General features: G+C 48.9%; 1 protein-coding gene across 3 annotated transcripts in view; it reads right to left on the bottom strand.

The window, feature by feature from the left end:
* LOC133361271 (zinc finger protein OZF-like) overlaps positions 1–13,894 on the bottom strand; it is a 37,015-nt gene that overhangs the window by 14,925 nt on the left and 8,196 nt on the right. For 2 of the 3 annotated variants that reach the window (XR_009757348.1, XM_061580188.1), the window contains exons 1-2: positions 5,992–6,702; positions 5,640–5,706 (exon numbers count right to left, since the gene is read on the bottom strand). The exons of the other annotated variant lie outside the window; for it this stretch is intronic. The gene's annotated coding sequence lies outside the window, so the exon portion shown is untranslated. Of the gene's footprint in view, positions 1–5,639; positions 5,707–5,991; positions 6,703–13,894 lie in introns of those variants that run through there. 3 annotated transcript variants of the gene reach the window in all.

The raw sequence follows: 13,894 nt of genomic DNA, 5'->3' as shown, positions 1-13,894 counted from the left end.
CATCGTGATGCCCGAGAGAAACGGTTTCCCAGGATGCCAGACAAATAGAGAAACTCTCTCAGAGGCTTTGTACATACCCACGGGCACTCAGACAAGGCACGTGATTGGTTCCCGGCGCGAGAGCGACGAATGAGAGCACGAGTGGATGTACAGTATCCCGTGAGCTGATTGGCTGCGCATCATCGCATCCTCTCCCAGCTTCTTCCCTTGTTGTATCTCGCCACTCTCGTTCACGCTGTCAACTGTGTCTCGCGTATCTTAGTGTTGTGTTCGAAATTAACTGGTGAGTGTAGAACACCATAATACGTATCGTATGAGAGAGAGAGTGAATGTATAATATTAAGGTTTTATAATTAAATAGATTTAAGTAAAATATATATATAAAGTATAAATATACATATTTTAAACATTCTGGTACCCACACACACATATACGGAAATTCCTAGGGGGGGCCAATCCTACTTCGCGGATTTTCACCAATCACGAGGGGTTCCGGTCCCCATTAACCGCGATAAACGAGGGATCACTGTAATGCATTTATTTTGCACGCAAGTGAGCGGTGACATCACATCTGTCATCACATCTGTGATGTCACACCCGCATGCGGCAGCGTTACGCAGTGTGCTTGCTGACGTCACCCTCCCCCCCCAAACACTCCACGTAGGCACTGTTTTAATCCAAGACAAGAATCCAAGTTACGGGCGAAGCCGGGTAGTAAAGCTAGTCTATCTGTATATATAAAATCGTGCATGTCTGTCTGTCTGTGTGTGTGTGGATTTCGGACCATACGCACTTTCATTGGACGGCGGTTGCCCCTGGCAACGGCTAGCGACGCCTTCGCCGCTTTCATTGGACCTGGCAACGGCTAGCGACGCCTTCGCCAAGGGCTGCAGTTTCATTGGACGGCGGTTGCCCCTGCTAACGGCTAGCCACGCCTTCGCCACTTTCATAGGCTCCGTAAATAATTAAATAATAGCCATTACACAGTATTGTTGGAGCGCTGAGGGGGGGGGGGGGAAGGCATGCCACCCGTACCCTGCCTCTGCCGGCTGGACAATTTTGGCGAGGCCGCAGGCTCTGCACGCTACTAGGCCTCGACACCCACCACGCCACTCTGAGGTAAATTCATCAAAGTTTTTCCTACTCTTCACTCCACCCCCACCACAATGTGTGCAATTTATATTACTTTAAAACCCAACGCGCCAACAATCGATTACTTAAATGTTCACTGTACAAATAGTCATTAAGCTGGGTCAGCGTACTGCCAGTCTATCATGTAGACTGTAGCCTGCTTATTAAACTCGGTGAGCGTACTGCCACTCTATCATGTACACTCTAGCCTGCTTATGAAGCTGAGTGCGTGTACTGCCAGTCTATAATGTGGACTGTAGCCTGGTTATTATAATCGATTCTTTATATGTTCTTTGTACAAATAGTCATTAAGCTGGTTGAGCGACCCCAGTTCCATTCCAACTCACGCCCACCACCGCTGACGATTATTTGAAACGGACCTGGGCCTCCCCTAGGTCGACTCAGCCTCAAACGCGTAACTGCTGTCGTGTGTGAACATCGTCACTGGGGAGACAAAGGCGGCCGGCCATCGTGGATCCAAGTCCCGGGCGAAGCCGGGTCATGTGTATGTGTGTATGTGTTTATGTGTATGTCTGTGTGTCTCTATGTATGTGTGTATGTATGTGTGTGTATGTGTTTGTGTGTATGTGTGTGTGTATGCATGTCGGTTTTTTTGTATGTCTTTATGTGTATGTCTGCGTGTCTGTATGTATGTGTGTATGTACGTGTGTGCATGTGTTTGTGTGCATGTATGTGTGTGTGTATGTATGTGTGTGTATGTGTTTCTGTGTATGTATGCGTGTGTATGTATGTGTGTTATGTGTGTGTCTGTGTGTCTGCATGTATGTGTGTGTGTATTGTGTATGTGTTTGTGTGTATGTATGTGTGTGTTTGTGTGTATGTGTTTGTCTCTGTGTATGTATGTGTGTATGTATGTGTGTGTATTTGTTTGTGTGTATGTCTGTGTGTGTATGTATGTGGGTTTTTGTATGTGTTTATGTCTATGTCTGTGTGTCTGTATGTATGTGTGTATGTACGTGTGTGTATGTGTTTGTGTGTATGTATGTGTGTGTATGTATGTGTGTGTATGTGTTTCTGTGTATGTATGTGTATGTATGTGTGTTATGTGTGTCTCTGTGTGTCTGCATGTATGTCTGTGTGTATTGTGTATGTGTTTGTGTGTATGTATGTGTTTGTGTGTATGTGTATGTCTGTGTGTATGTATGTGTGTGTATGTGTGTGTATGTGTGTGTATGTATGTGTGTGTATGTGTTTGTATGTGTTTGTGTGTTTACGCTCGCATTACACAAATGTCTTGCAGGTCTAAGGCGTTCCTCGCGCAGCATTGCCGCTTTATTATTGCAGTCGTTTACTGCCGTGCGCACCCTGAAAGTCGTGTGTGTCTGCAGCAAGCGCGTGTATGTGTACCTATGGACGCGCGCGCGTGTGTTGTGTAGGGGGAACGGTAGTGTAGTGCTTAGCGTGCTGTCTGTGTCTGTGTGTGTGTGTCTGTGTGTGTGTCTGTGTGTGGTGTGTGGGGAGCGGTAGTGTAGTGCTTAGCGTGCTGTCTGTGTGTCTGTGTGTGTGTTTGTCTGTCTGTGTCTGTCTGTGTGTGTCTGCGTGTGTCTGTGTGTGTGTCTGTGTGTGTGTCTGTGCGTGTGTGGTGTGTGAGGAGCGGTGGGTGTAGTGCTTAACGCTACGCTGCGCTACCAACCCGGCGAACCGAGTTCGATTCCCGCGCACGGCCACCACCGGTGACGATTATTTGAACCTCCCCTAGGTCGACTCAGCCTCAAACGAGTAACTGGTGTGGCGTATTAACATCGGCACTGGGGAGACAAAGGCGGCCGGGCGTGGTGGATCCAAGTCCCGGGCGAAGCCGGGTCATGTGTATGTGTGTATATGTTTGTGTATGTCTGTGTGTCTGTATGCATGTGTGTATGTATGTGTGTGTATGTGTTTGTGTGTATGTGTGTGTGTATGTGGGTTTTTTGTATGTGTTTATGTGTATGTCTGCGTGTCTGTATGTATGTGTGTATGTACGTCTGTGGATGTGTTTATGTGTATGTATGTGTGTGTCTATGTATTGTGTGTATGTGTTTCTGTGTATGTATGTGTGTTATGTGTCTGTCTGTGTGTCTGCATGTATGTGTGTGTGTATTGTCTATGTTTTTGTGTGTATGTATGTGTGTGTTTGTGTGTATGTGTATGTCTGTGTGTATGTATGTGTGTGTATGTGTGTGTATGTGTTTGTGTGTATGTGTGTGTATGTATGTGTGTGTATGTGTTTGTGTTTGTGTGTTTACGCTCGCATTACACAAATGTGTTGCAGGTCTAAGGCGTTCCTTGCGCAGCATTGCCGTTTTCTTTTTTCAGTCGTTTACTGCCGTACGCACCCTGACAGTCGTGTGTGTCTGCAGCAAGCACGTGTATGTGTACCTATGGACGCGCGCGCGTGTGTTGTGTAGGGGGAACGGTAGTGTAGTGCTTAGCGTGCTGTCTGTGTGTGTGTCTGTGTGTGTGTGTCTGTGTGTGTGTGTCTGTGTGTGTGCGTGTGTGGTGTGTGGGGAGCGGTAGTGTAGTGGTTAGCGTGCTGTCTGTGTGTGTGTGTCTCTGTCTGTGTGTGTCTGCGTGTGTCTGTGTGTGTGTCTGTGCGTGTGTGGTGTGTGAGGAGCGGTGGGTGTAGTGCTTAACGCTACGCTGCGCTACCAACCCGGCGAACCCAGTTCCATTCCCGCTCACGACCACCACCAGTGACGATTATTTGAACCTCCCCTAGGTCGACTCTGCCTCAAACGAGTAACTGCTGTAGCGTATTAACATCGCCACTGGGGAGACAAAGGCGGCCGGCCGTGGTGGATACAAGTCCCGGGCGAAGCCGGGTAGTACAGCTAGTCTATATATAAAAGGGAAATGTGTGGATACGTGTCTGTTCGAAATGTTTAGCATACTTCCCAACATGCAACACACTTGAAATTTGGCATGTGGGTAGGTTCCATACTGTACACAATGTAAAAACTATAAAAAATAGACTTGTATTTTGGGAGGGGGGGGGGAGAAATGACCATGGAGTGTGTGGCGTCAACCCGCAACACACCTGAGTTAAGCGCTCTGCAACGCTTACCCCTACCATATGGCTCTTCGTGCGCCGTACTTCTAGAGCTGTTAACAGCGTGCCGGGAGATTTTAGGTGGCGCTTCGCTCCTGGCCGATGAAGCCATTGGCTTCTCGGAGTTTCAATACATATCCGTGTGAAGAACAGGTACAACTGCTATCTTAAATATTAAGCAGAAATTACATGTTTGTTTGTGTGAAGCAGCAAAAACTCTCCAACGCCAAGCTCTGGCGTCATGAAATTTTCACAGCTTATGCTGTCTGGAATTGATAAGTGAACACGACTATTTTCAGCTCGCCACGTCATTCCCTTTCCGAGTTGCCAAAATCGACATTACGTAGAAGTGGGTTAAGGTTAAATTTCCTTCAGTGAAAAACATCCGATTTAGTTAAATTGATTTCTTTCAGCTTTTTTCTTTCTTACAAGAATCAAATTTTCAGGGTTTTTCAGTGACATGGTTCACAGGTGGTGGCGTGTCCAGACCCATGCCTGGCTACCTTCATCCGCTCAGTATGAATGCTTCCTCACTCCACCAAGTAATTCATTGAGGATCAACCAACACAGCCGAGGCTGCATGTCTCTCTCTCTGTGGTGAGATGTTAACTACCTGTCCTGGCATACAGGAAGTCGTGGGTTCGATCCCAACCCTGACGCCTGCTGTATATTTGGAGCTTACGTGTCTCTCTCTATCTTTCCCCGTGGTCGTGTGGATTTCCCTCCGGATCTCCCGGTTGTCCCCTCTCCACATGCAGAGAGTGAACACCGCCACGCGTCCAGAGTGAACACCACCACGCGTCTAGAGTGAACACCACCACGCGTCTAGAGTGAACACCGCCACGCGTCCAGAGTGAACACCACCACGCGTCTAGAGTGAACACCACCACGCGTCCAGAGTGAACACCACCACGCGTCTAGAGTGAACACCGCCACGCGTCTATAGTGAACACCACCACGCGTCTATAGTGAACACCACCACGCGTCTATAGTGAACACCACCACGCGTCTAGAGTGATTACCACCACGCATCTAGAGTGAACACCACCACGCATCTAGAGTGAACACCACCACGCATCTAGAGTGAACACCGCCACGCGTCTAGAGTGAACACCGCCACGCGTCTAGAATGAACACCACCACGCGTCTAGAATGAACACCACCACGCGTCTAGAGTGAACACCGCCACGCGTCTAGAGTGAACACCACCACGCGTCTAGAGTGAACACCACCACGCGTCTAGAGTGAACACCACCACGCGTCTAGAGTGAACACCACCACGCGTCTAGAGTGAACACCACCACGCGTCTAGAGTGATCACCACCACGCGTCTATAGTGAACACCACCACGCGTCTAGAGTAAACACCGCCACGCGTCTAGAGTGAACACCGCCACGCGTCCAGAGTGAACACCGCCACGCGTCCAGAGTGAACACCGCCACGTGTTGACGAGCCTCACCTTGTTGCTGTTGTGGGCAGGTCACTTCTGAAAACAAGAGCGGTATAGCAGCTCAAGCGGGCTTGGCCTGGTAAAAAAAGAAAAGAAAAACTGAGAATATATAAAGTAAAACAAAGTGACAAAGTTGCGAGCCAGGTGAAGAGAAATTAAACTTTAGCGAGAGATTTGAAGCAAACGCGATCAGGCGAGGGCAGGAGGCAAGGCCCCACGTTGATAAGTTCCAACCTGGACATCGCTTCCATGCTCGCTGCTACTCAATTAACATCCCTACGAGAGAGAGAGTGAGGCTCTACCTCAATAAACAACAACAACCACCACAACAACCACCACCACCGCGATGAGGATTTCTCACCTCGGATTTCAGTTCACGGGCGGAGCGGCAACTTCCTGGTCCCTCGCGACGTCACGCGGCAGCAGGTGACATGACGTCACTTGCGGGGTACGATGACACTCCCCTCCCACAATGAGCGGCTCTCAACTCGCGACGGCTTTCACGAATAAATTATGTTAATGAGCCGCCACGTGCCGGGCGTGGCTTTGCCCAAATAAGGATTGGCACTGGGACAGATAACGGCAGCGGCCGAGCAGAGATGACGTCACGCTCAAGAGTGCGGTGGTCGGGGGTGGGTGACATGACGTCACTAGCGAGGAACACCTCCCCCTGGCGTTTGACGCCGATGAGGTCACGCTGAGCGGTGACGTCAGAGAGCGGGGTCAGAGTTCAAGTTTGTTGACAGAAAGGGAGCGAGTTTCGACTTAGCCTAAAACGAGTACCCGGTGCGGTGTGTCAACATCGCCACTAGGGAGACAAAGGCGGCCGGACGTGGTGCTGGCCACCCACCCCCTCGTGTGCCGTGACGACCTCCATCGGTGCTGCTCGCTGTGAGCAGCACTTTGTAGATGTCGTTGCTTGGCTCTCCAGCACACCGCTGGCGACATTTCACGATGACATTTTCACGTCCATGAAAAGAAAATCGCCATACTAACCTCGGCCGTTTTTTGGCAAAATTGGCCCAATTTTCTTAGCTTTATTTTTCAACGAAAAGTGCATTCCTTGGTTGTGTTTAGCCCGAGTAATATTACGTTAAAAAGTGGGGAATTTCATGCATGAAATTTTGAAGTAAAAAAATCAAATCGGCATACTTAGCCTACTAGCAGTCGCCGCCCGCTTCGCGGGCGGTGTGTATATACTTGGTTGGTGGGGAGTTGAAAGTGGCTGGACACAATAGACATGTTTTGGTGATTGTTTTATGTTTATTTTTGTGAGGTTATATGTATTTTAATGAGACGCTCAATCGACAATATTAAATAATGCAACTTATTCAAATATAGAATGCAACTTATTCAAATATCTGCCGATCCACGATATTCTTCGTGTACACTCCGTCTTCCTCCTCGTCGTGAGGTCACTCAATAAGCGCCTTGATGTTGGATCTTGCCGTGACTCGCGATAGTGCCACGTACAGTTGGCCGTGCGAGAAGCATGGCGTTGGTAGATATAATCCCAGGTTGTGAACAGTTTGCCCTTGCGCCTTGTTGATGGTCATCGCGAAGGCTGGGACAATGGGGAACTGTTTGCGCCGAAGTCGAAATGGGAAGTCTTTCGTGTCCAATTCGCGGCAGATATGGTTGTTCTCAAGAAGTGAGTCCAAGACTAAGTGTGGGTACTCGGAAAGCTGCGGGAGGTCGTCAAAGTCCTACAGAGCCATCCCACCTGCCGTGAGGAACTCGTGGAGGCTGTGAAGGGTCTTGAACTTTACCATTTCTTTTATTTTCTTTGATGCTGCTAATCCAGCATAATGCACGGGTATAAGTAGTACTAATCACATACCTGCATTTCCCATATCCCCTCCCTTTGATGCTGCTAATCCTGCATAATGCACGGGCATAAGTAGTACTAATCACATACCTGCATATCCCATATCCCCTCCCTTTGATGCTGCTAATCCTGCATAATGCACGGGCATAAGTAGTAGTAATCACATACCTGCATTTCCCATACATATGCAAAATTCCTCTTGATATGCATTATTATTTTGTCAAGGCGCCCTTTCCCCCCCTTCCAACCCAGCTCATATATATGCTCCAAGCTCGTGTGCTGTTTCATTCAGACGCTGTCGCATCGACAGACCTGGTTTTCACCCGAGGATGGCTGCTTGCGTTGTGGCCGAAACGTCGTGAGAATTATTTTATTATGTTGTATTTTTATTATTTTATTACTTCCCTTCTACGTGACTTTACCGAAAGAACCAAGAAGATTTACCATTTCTTCTTTGTTGGTCAGCTGGCGGTACTGGTACTCGTAATCGCGAGCCAATTCGTCGTAGAATTTATCCCAGAGAGCCTTCGTATCTGCTGGCATGGAATACAGCAGAATCGTAGCGAAGAGTTGATGAAGCTGGTACGGCATCTGAAAGAGCGAGGCTTCTTCCAGACACACAACCCATTCGCGATCGCTCTCTAGGTAGCCTGCTCGCATGGCTGCTTCCAGCGGTTTGTTTTGTTTTATTTTATTCGTAACGCACCATCCATATGCGCTCCACCATCCACCATGCCCTTGCATGGCAAAGACACAGCTCCGGTGTGCGTCAGCGTGTGCGCCATCCACAGTGACATTGGTCAGAAATTGCACCGTTCCGATCGCACACAAGTTAGTCCCTGCATCCTCCGTCTGTATGTACACACACAGACAAATCCGTTATGGGGCCACCTATTTTTTTCTTATAAAAAATTATTTTGTTGGTGTTTTTACGTTTACGTATTCCCATTGTGGGTGTTTTACGCATGCATCAGATTTTTGGGTTCCTCACATATGGTATCAGAGGTGTGGGTCACTCTCAATCGAACAATAACGGGGATCGTTTGAGTTATGACAGCTTGCAGATAGAAACATTGCATGATCGTATACTAATAATGACAGAATTTGTACCCCAGTGGAGGGCATCCCCCACCCGGCGCTTCTTACCGGTACTGTGAGACTTAGAAATCCAGACCTCTCCTCCTCCTGAACCGTTCACAATACCCTGTGGTAGTATCATAATCATCTCAATAAAGTGATCACTTTCCAATGCCCATTTTCATCCCGGGAGTTACCCGGGTGGTGTCACACTGTACTCATTGTTTTAGCATGTCGCAAATTCCGATATGGCTTGTGCAACGGCCAGAGAGTGACAGCGGCGGGGGCCGGGCTGCAACCGTTTTTGACAGTTTATTAAATTTCAAAGTGCATGGGATTGGCACTCCAAAACATGATAAATGTACAGTAACACCAACTGCATCCGTGCCAAACATGATACGCGGACACATGCTGCATATTATGCAACACATGCCCTGACCAGCAGCAGCATGCACAACATCTGAATTATACAACCGAAGTAGACAGCAAGCCGTCCATGAAGACGTGATCAACGTCAATACATAATAATGGTTATAAGCCGGATAAACCGAAAAGTACCAATTGTACCCATCAAACAGTCAGCTGGGTTGCCCCATGGGGGTATTGACCCATGGGCGAAACTGTAGGGGTGCGCTACGCAACTGGCCGTGGTCCCGGCAGGTGAAGCTGCCAGCTCAGTCCGCTAAGACTCACTGTATAGCGACCCCTGCCTACTCGTAAGGTAAAGTTGTTTGGAGACTCCACTAATCGCAGCACGCAGCACCCATTTTTTACATAAATAATCGTAATATTAGTGTAACTACCATTCGCACACTTGCATACACACCACACTCACACAGCGCAGGGTCTGCGCCCACAGTGCACTGCAGCACTGCGGCGCAGACCTTGCCAAACCTATGCTATCGCTCTCTTCGGGGCGTGTTAATTATTTATTTATATCGAATCAAAGTGAGCTGTGGCTTTTTGCCGGCTGTTTTATTTTCATCGAATCAGAGCGAGCTGTTTGGGCGGGTCCGTAAATAAATTAACGTCCAGATACGCACGCAGACGACCAAACCAGCGTAGTTGTTTAAGATGCCGTTCTTGGCCAAAATTGGCCAAACTTTCACAGCTTTATTTGTCGACAAGTTAATTGCTCCATTGTATTTAGACTTAGTATGCTATGTATTAGATTAAAAGTGGAAAATTTCACGATGAAATGTTCACGTCCCAAACAGGAAATCGGCATTATTACTCATGCCAGTTTTAACCAAAATAATCAAAATTTTCAAAGCTTTATTTTTAAACAAAAAGTTCATTCATCAATTGTATTTACCCTTAGTATGCCATGTATTAGATTAAAAGTGGTACATTTTATGATGAAATGTTCACGTCCCAATATAGAAAATCGGTAAACTAACCCATGCCGTTTTTGGCCAATAATGGCCAAATTTTTACAGCTTCATTTTTCAACCAAAGTGCAATCCTCCGGTGTGCTTAGCCTCAGGAACCTATATATTACGTAAAAAAGTGGGAAATTTCACCATGAAATAAAAAAGGGTCTGACATGGTTTTCTTTGCCTTACAAAACAGACGGGCAAAGTGTGCATGACCCAAAACTTTTTTTCCAAGCAAGATACAACAGCAACAATGAGGCCATTTGCTTAATTCTTGGCTTCCATGACCTCCAAAATGGTCAACGCATCTACGTCACCAAAGGAAATGCCCAACAACAGGCCCTGGCTCTACAAGATACCACCCTTATGGCGTTCTTGGTTTTGTGTCCAAGTGACCCATTTTCTGCCAACCTGCTCTACCATTAAGTTCCCTCCTACTCTACATGGACTACTAAAAAAATGGAAGCGACTTGCTGCTGACGGTGAATCTGATGCCTTAGGACGAGTCAATACATTTCATCCCAACAATCAGCAGGGCTACTTTCTCCAAATGCTTCTCCATGTTGCAAAAGGGCGAAAATCTTTCCAAGACCTATACACAGTGGAACGAGTTATCAAATATACAGGGAAGCTCGCAATCTTCGTGCAATTCTTGCGCATGATCACCTTATTCATAAAGCTATGCCAGAAGCTTCTGTTGGTCAGTCCCCTTTCCAACTGACATTGATCTTCTGCATGAATCTTCAAGTTTGCAGCCCATCTAACCCCATGGGACTCTGGCAAAATACAAAGAGGGCATGAGTGAGGACATCCTCCATGGAGCTCAATAACAAAATACAAACCTGGACGTTAACTTTTCTGATGTCATCTTCAAACAGGCCCTCATCCTCCTTCACAACAAACTGCACTCCATTGCTGGAAAATACTTCACGTCTATGGGACTACCAACACCCTACAGGGACAACCTGCATGCCCTTGCTCGAGATCCTACGTGAAATATGCTATTATACTTTACAGATTCTTAAATTTACATAGGAAAATTAACCAAAGCTGATGAATGCACAAATAGAAGCCTACACGAAAATCTTGGAAGACATTGAGACTACAAATCGAGTCATTTTTATCCTTGGTGCACCTGCCAGTACTGGGAAGACCTTTGTTTTCAAACTGCTCCTTGCAAAGGCTCGCCAGAGAGAGAAAATTTCTCTAGCTGTGGCATCATCGGGGATTGCTGTGTAAGTCGATGTGTGTGTGTGTGAGTCAATGTGTGTTTGCGTTTAGGTCCATGTGTAAGTCGGTGTGTCTGTGTCTTTTTTTCCCGGTGTTGTATATGCCGGGTCTTGAATAAAAAAAAAAGAAAATGGATACGTAATTACCCGAATTTATGCTAATTCATGTAATTTTGTGCATCAATTATGCTAACTAGGGAGGTGTGATCATATTATGGTATTTAAATATGTGATTATGCTAATATATGTAGTTATGATAATTTGACTTACCTTCGTTGTCTAATGTTGTTTTATCAATCGGAATAATACAATTATTCTCGCTTTAACATTTAATCTCAATGATTACGTTGTTAAACTGGGTAACAGAACAATCAAATAATTCCTCAGAGTAACGTGAGCATATACGGCGATAGAAAAAGTCCTTAAAATGAATGTAACAATATTCATACAAACAGTAATGAAGGAACATGTTCTGAAAGCAAGAGTAGTTATCAATTAATTCATTGGCAAGATTATGCAATTAACGAAAACGAATGACTAAAATACATCTAACAATCGTATCTACGTAACTCAATGGCCAGACATGTTCTTCATGATCAGCTAATGGTTTATGCACTCTTAAAATTGGTCTTCTTATTATCAGTCCGGGTATGTGTTTATGTGTGTGTGGTGGTTTGGACTCCATCAATTCTTTGCGTCAGGCAGACGTTGGGCAATGCGTTGTTGTGTGTGTGGGGGAGGGGCATACAAATAGCTTCCTCGCTCGTTTCTCGCTCGGCGGCAGCTGCTGCCAGCTGCTGGATGACGAGTTGGCACGACGCTCGCCATCGGCGGTGCGCGATGATTCCGTCGTCAGATAGCGCCTGCAGCTCGTCTGCTGGCCGCCGTTCCTCACTCTTGTCTTGGTTCCCAGCTGGTGCTGGTCGGTGTGTGTGGGGTCGAACCCACGGCGCTCTCGTCGGCGCTCTCCTCTTCCTCACAGGTGGCTGGTCAGGCTCTTTCCCCTGCTGGATGAGCTGAGTTGGCACGACACTTGTCTTTGAAGGTGCTCGTAGTGCTCGCCGTTTGTCTGCTGGCAGCTGACACCCTTGCTCGGTGGCGCGGCTGGCGCTGCTGCGCGCTATGGCTCCGTGCTCTCTGGCCATGCCCGGTTGCACGTGCAGCTAGTTGCCGATGTTGTGCGATGCTCGCTTGGTCGATGTGTGATGCCACCGCCGCGAAGCCGCTCAGCGGGCGCCCCATCTACGACCTCGTCACCACCAAGCAACGGGGCCGACCCCACTTCCCCCTCACCGCCCCCCACATAAACACACCCTCACACATTTCCCCCCCATAGAGCTCCGAGGGGAGGTCACCTGGCCAGCAGGTTTTCACCCGAAAGCCCTCATAGGGATAACCTTCACGGTTTCCTGCGGCCAGGGAATTGGGCGACCTCCCCCGATGCTAATTCGCATCGCGGCGCTGTGGTCTGGGTTGAGATTTCATGGTCACGGCGGGGGCTGTACAGCCACCACGGTTGAAACGCACCCCCCACACATGTATCGGCAAGGCAGGCAGGGGTCCGCAGCCACTAATGAAGGGAGAAGCCAGGGGGGGGTGGCTGATTGGCATAGCGGGTGGGCTTGGGGACCGCCGTCGCGCAGCAGCCCACGGCGAGCCCTTTGTTACGGAAACCGCGGCTGATTAGCATAGCAAAAGCGCACGTGGACCACCGCCGCCGCAGTCAGCGGCGGACCCATTGTTAGGGAGACCGGGAATGCGGCTGAAGGGGCGTGGCGACCTGATTGGCCAAGAAGGCCCTCGGGTCGGCGTTCTTTGATGTAGGTTAAGGATAAAAGGGGGGCGCAGACAGGTAGAGCGGTCTATTGCTCCGGAAGTCAGCGCCCGGGACGGTTCCCAGTGCGGCCACTTGAACGTCCGTGTGACACGTCGAAGTGTGTCATTCGCCCTCCGACCCCTGACCCCCCGTTCAGAGCGTGTGATTGCTGCACGGGGCTGTGTGAGGGGAGGCGTCGCGTTTGATTGGCGGAGAGGCAACGCTGTGTTTACAGGCGTACGGGAGCCGGCGACGAGCCATGCCTCTCTCGCGAACTCACGGAGATGCGAACCAGGGAGGGGAACCGTCAGGCGACAGCCCTTACCCCGCGAGCGATGAGCCCAGCGGCGGCAGCAGCTGTTCGCATACCAGCGAAGGGTCGGAAAACGGCGGGACCCCTGCAGTCGGCGCCCAGCAGGGAGAGACCTCAGGGGCCAGCGGCCCCAACAGATGCTTGATGCTTTCCGCCCTTTATCCCGGTTGATTGCTCATCGTGGCTCGTCACTATCTCTTGGGCTGCAGCTGGTTCTCTGCGATGCTGGCTTGGTCGATGTTTGGCGCTTTCCGCCCTTTCTCGAGGTTGATTGCTTGACGTTGCTCGTCAGTTCAACTCGAGCTGCATCTGCCCGTGGGAGCTGGCACTCACTCTCAAAATTGTATTCGCACATCTCTTCATCTCCAGGCGCTGGCGACGGCTGGCGGCATGTGACGGAGCATATCGACTCGCTGCGTGCCGTCCTGCTTAACCTGGTGACAATGGTCGCGCCGACCGCGGCGCCAGGACGTCCGCATGGTATGCTGCCGAGTGGTGATGAGCAGGGCCCCCCTCGGGGGGTCTCAGAGGGTCCCCTCGGGCAAGCATCGGCCGCCATTGCGGCCTCGGGAAGGCTGTCCGCCATTGCAGCCACGCGGCAAGACGACACCATTTTTGGCGGGTC

This window comes from Lethenteron reissneri, chromosome 72 (genome assembly GCF_015708825.2).
Source record: "Lethenteron reissneri isolate LAM-NWPU_2019-01 chromosome 72, ASM1570882v1, whole genome shotgun sequence".
Classification (NCBI taxonomy): domain Eukaryota; kingdom Metazoa; phylum Chordata; class Hyperoartia; order Petromyzontiformes; family Petromyzontidae; genus Lethenteron; species Lethenteron reissneri.
The sequence above is the reverse complement of the archived record's forward strand: the minus strand, read 5'-3'. Positions and strand labels throughout refer to the sequence as shown.